This window comes from Pteropus alecto, unplaced genomic scaffold (assembly GCF_000325575.1).
Source record: "Pteropus alecto unplaced genomic scaffold, ASM32557v1 scaffold134, whole genome shotgun sequence".
NCBI lineage: Eukaryota > Metazoa > Chordata > Mammalia > Chiroptera > Pteropodidae > Pteropus > Pteropus alecto.
Window position 1 is genome coordinate 11,538,794 of NW_006436283.1, and position 5,521 is coordinate 11,544,314.

Sequence of the window (5,521 nt, forward strand, 5' to 3'; positions counted from 1 at the left end):
TTTCCACTGCTGGAGGAGCTGAGTTTGTCTTTCAAAGCCTTGATTGGTCTTTATCCATGAGCCTTGGGTCTCTCCTGCGTGACTGGAACACTAATCAGAGAAGCAGCAACAACACATTTCGGAAGATGGGGGGAGAGGGTATGGGGATAAAAATAGACAGCCCAGCTTCACAGAAGCATAGTTTTGCTTCACAATCTGACAGTATTTTGAGAGATGAGCACAGGATTACCAGAGGGAGGAACCTCATGAATGTCTTTGAAACCCTGACCCTTCGAAAAAACTATGGGAAGGGGATGTTCTGCCTGGTCTAGATGAAACTACCTCATGAAAATGACTTAGAAATCATCCTGGAATCCCTAGAGCAGGACTACCAGTGGGTGAAGCAAGCTTAAGGTGGAGAAAGAGGCCTGCTTAGGGACTAGCATTAGCTGGTTGAGTTCACGAAGGCAGCATTTTCTGGTGGCCTCAGGTTTCTTGAAATTTGAATGTGAGGGCCATGGCTCTTATGCTTCTGTTCATTTCTCTGGAGAGAGAACCCCTAACTTTCCATCAGTTTTTCAGAGCAATCTGTGACCCACCCCCACTCCACTTCTCCAAGTTAAGAAGTATAGGGGGTGAAAATCACAAGCATAGGTTATGATTCTGGATCTTAGTGGTCTGAATTACATGGAAATAGTATGCTCCAAGCCTCGAGGATTTGCCATCTTTCACTACAGAAAAGTATAACCACCCTAAGCTATTTGTAATGAGTATTGATTGAATTTATAATCATTTTAAATGATTAAAAAAGGTACTTCCCAAAGGATAGCCACCATTTTGATGGAGCCAAAGGAGTATCAAATCTAATTCATGATTGCCAGAGCCTCCCCCTGACCCCAGCACAGCCACTTATTCAAGACTTTCATTTTGACTAAGAGCGAGAAAAAAAATGACTTCTATTTAGGCTGAGGACCCTAGAAGTGGAGAAAAATGTTTATAGAAGGCAATAAAACATAATGTGCCATCGGACAGGTTATTGAATTCGAGTCATAAGACTTTTTAAGAATTTTTAGCTGCTACAACTATGCAATACAATGTAGGAAAATTCTTGCAAACATTTTGTCCCTTAGCATTTGTAGTTTCTCTGTACATTCAACTGAGTTCTATCGTAACGGCCTTTAAAATATATGATCTCGCCTCCACTTCCTGAGAAATCAACTTGCCTTCTTTAAAATAATTTAAAGAAAATTGCCACCATAAACAAAGTTGAAAGACTAGGAGAAGATACTTGCAACATGCAGCCAACAGAGGATTAATACCTGTAATATATAAAGAGGTCCTATAACTCAAAAATCCAACAACTCAATAGAAAAAGGTAAAGTATATGAATAGGTAAACAGTAGAAGAAACGCAAATGTCCAGTAACCTCACTACTAATCATAAGAGATGTAATGAAAACGGCAGGAAGATATATCTGCTCATCTGACATCAAAAATTTAGGAGAATGACAATATTCAGTTTTGGATAGGTGGAAGAACAAGTTGGTAGTTTTTATAAAAATAATAAGTACTAATAACCTATGACCCGGCAATTCCATTCTTAAGGAATAATACACGTGTAGTGTTGTTGATAAAAGCTAAAAATTAATCTCAGGGTAAATGTCCATTAACAGGAATATGGCCAATTAGGTTATGATAGTCCCATATTCTGAATATGTGTGAAACAGTTAAAAAGAATAAGGTAGTTCTTATGTGTTGGTGTGGAAATATGTACATTTTCCATTAGTGAGAAAAGCAAGCCAGAACGATACAGGATGTATATAGTATAGTTTGATTCCGTAGTGTAAAATTAAATGAGACTGTGTGTGTGTAGTAACATACATGTGACTTCGTAGGGAAAACTCTGGCAGGCTGTGCCTCAAGCTCTTAAGAGTGGTTATGTCCAGAAGGAACAGGATTATAGGGGAGGTTAAAAGGAGGTAAACTCTTTTCTCTATGTCATCCAATACACCTTAAACTATTTCTATGGAATATAATCCATACATTACTTGAGTGGTTCAATAAATTAATAATTAAAACCCAGATTTAATTTTTTAAATATAGAAAACGCTGGCAGTGGACCAGGGCTCATGAAGTTGAGATGTATTTGGCTCCTTAACGAGAACCTTTAGTTCCTGGTTTAGGAGATTGAAAAGATTCCTCACTTAACAAAGCCGCTCGTCCAGAGCTGCCCTGTCAACAACGCTGGACTAATGGTGGAGGAGGAGGGTCCAGTCTCAGCCCGGTCACCGAGCAGAAGAGAAAGTGCTACTCTGGCTCCGTTCAGCGTGACCTCCACATGCTGGGACAGGAGACTGAGATTTGCTCTGCTCTCGCCTGAAGGAGGGTGAGAAAGAGAAGGAAAGAAATGGCCTAGCAAGATTGTGAAGAAAGGCAATCTATTCCAGTGAGGTGCGATGAGGAGGGCGTTTGTACGCCCACCTTACTTCCCAGTGCTGCTTCCAATCAGTCTTTGGCAGAGATGTTAGGTTGTGCCTCTCTTTGAAGAAATACCGCATTAGTTCCCAAATTCTCAAATCAGGCAGTTAGCTAGTGTTACCTGTTTATAACACCTTTATTTAAGAAACCTTATTTACGAAAAGTAGATTGCAACCATTAAAATCTATAAATTAAGGGGTGATTATCAGTTTACTTGCAAAATAATTGACATAGGATTCCGTTAATTAAGAAGAGTTTCTGATACACATAAACTCGTTTGCTGAAAACAAAGAGAACTGAACCTAAATTGTTAGAAGTCACTGATCATTGAAAATTAATCAGTAATGAAGGTGAGTTTTCTTCGAAAGGACAGTCTGTCATTGGGCACAAGACTGAATGTAACTAAAAAAATTGATTCATATCTAGATTCTGGGGTCATAGACTTTGGAGATGCAGGACGTCATGTATTTTACCATATAACTGAACAGGAATGTTTTCCCTTGATTAGGCTTTCCATAAATTACCAACAAATATTGAAAATGTTTTCATCACTTCTGTAAGCGTAGGGTATGTGGGGATAGTTCAGGATTTAGGCAAACATATTTTCTTTCCACATCGGCAGGGACCAAATTATCATCATCTTTTAGAGACCTAGTTTACTAGAAATGTTCATTCTTATGTGGTCGAATTGGGAGATTTTTTTTCTTTTAGATGAAATTTACTGAAATTTTATTTCTTAACTCTTAATTTAAAACAGCAACATGGAATCATGTTTGTAGAATGAGCAGAAATTCTAGAAAAGTGTGTCTCCCCCTTACCAATTCCAGATTGAAGGTGTCCATTTTCTAATGACCCCAGATAATATTTTTAAATAATGTTCTATTTTTCTTACGCAAGTAGTGCGTATTCCATGTAGAAAATGTGGAGAAAATAAATAAGCAAAAAGAAGAAAATGAAAATTACCCATAATTCCAACCTCTCAAAACAATCACTGCTAACATTTTGAAATATGTACTTTCAAGTCATTTTAAAATGTATATAATGCTTTTACAACAAAAACGATTTAAGATGTATAATTTTTCTACCTGTTATTTTTAATAATATGCCAAGGACATTTCTCTATAGTGTTAAATATTTTCTACATCATTTTTAATGGTTGCATAGTACTATCAATCCCCTGGGTCATTTTCAGTTTTTCACTATTATGAATAAGGCAGTATCTTTGAGTATCTTTATTATTAAATCCTTCTTCACATCCATAAAATTGATATGTCCTTGAAAGTACATAATGAGACAGCATAAGCCCTCTCTTAACATTGAGCTAATTAAAGATAAAAAATGATTTTTATTGAGATTCACTAGAACAAAGAAACCAAAATGTCTTTGTTTTTGTTTTCCAAATTATTGTCATGCCAGTGAGGGGGAGGAAAGAAAAGATCTCTTGAACACATGTATAGAGAAATTTCTTTAAATGTTAAACTTTTAGCTTAACATGACCTCGGTATTTATTCCAGGTGTATTTGTTTTTTAAAATTTTGATAACCAGCCATTGAAATTAAAGTGGTTGTATTGAAAGAATGTGTTATTATTGTTAACTGAAGTGCATTTGTTTAATTACAAAGCAGCATCTCTTTATTGCTTCCAGTTACCTCGATTTTCTAAAAGAAAAAGCATGCTCTTTGCTTGGCCAGACTTCTGCTTAACGTTCTTGATACTTACATTGCTATGGACAGCATCCTTGATTGACAGCTTTGGGGCGTGGGGGTTGTAGGGGAGGTCATTAGCTAAATAACAGCCCAGGTCTGGATTTAGAGCCGCCCTCCATCTTGGCCCCAGACCACACTGAATTAAATCATAAACTTCTGGCAAGTCTGCCCTTTGGAAATGAAGAGAATCTCACATGACACACATGGATTGATATAAAAAGGCACCAAGCCACATGATGCAGAAAATACCTAAGGAAAAATTCCAGCTGTGAATACCCGCCACGATAATTAGTGATCAGGGTGGTCAGTTATCTAGTCGCTCAGCACACCTTTATTGTAAACAGGTGTGAAGTTAAATTCTGCCACAAGAGCAGCAGAAGAATGCCCATCTGGGAAAATTGTTGGTAAAACAAAGTAAAATGTTCAAGAAGTAGGGTGGGCATAAGGAATAAAACAACAGAAGAATTTAAAGTGAGACTAATTGTTATTTTTATGTATTTCACATACTGACGGTGAATGGGTTCCTTAAGCTTTTTTTAAGTGGAGAAAGACAGGTTTCCCACCCTCAACACTGTAACATTTTGGATGTGATGATTCTTTGTTGGAGGGTGTGGGAGGGACCTGTGCATTGTAGCATGTTCCACAGCATCTCTCTGGCCTCTACTCATTAGACGCCAGTAACAACCGCAGTGCAGTTGTGACAAACAAAAATGTCTCCAAAGTGTCCCCTGTTGGGATCCGCTGGATTTAACATCATTATCTTGAAATACTGAAAAACTGCAGACTCGGGTGAAAAACCATAATGTCATGTGCCGTTTTATTTATAGATCAGCGTGGGTGGAATTAGTGTCAGCCATCTTCAAGCTGTTAGGCTAGACTTCAAGTTCAGTGTAGACCTGCACTCTCTGACACCCATATATGCCGTGCAAAAATATATCTGTGTGTGAGCATTGCACCTAGCAAGCATCCTTTCTCAGCCCTCTACGTCAAGTCTCCTACAATAGCAATGAAAGTGTTCTTTCTGTTGCTGAATGCACTGATTTAAAGAATCGATTCGGGAAGGTATATGGAAGGTAAGTATTAAACCAAACAAACCTGAGCCTGTCCTGGAAGGGATCTTCTAACTTCTGCTTTAGGAGATCCCAGCCTACGGCACTGCCACGTGCTAATACTCTCTACCCCTTTAGCTCACTTCACGAGAGTCACCCCTAAATAATTTCCACTCTTCTCTGTTCTAAGACTATTTTGACTTCACTTCCTTGTACTCATTCCCCTTTTGGCTGGTTTAGCTAACTTTATGATTTACTCCTCATAAAGTTAGTGAATCCCCTGCTTTTTAAACCTCTCTTTGGCTTCCTC

At 38.1% G+C, this 5,521-nt stretch overlaps 1 protein-coding gene across 1 annotated transcript in view; it reads left to right on the plus strand.

The window, feature by feature from the left end:
• The window catches only part of PITPNC1 (phosphatidylinositol transfer protein cytoplasmic 1), a 208,045-nt gene that overhangs the window by 198,342 nt on the left and 4,182 nt on the right, over positions 1-5,521 (plus strand). The gene's annotated exons all lie outside the window — the stretch shown is intronic.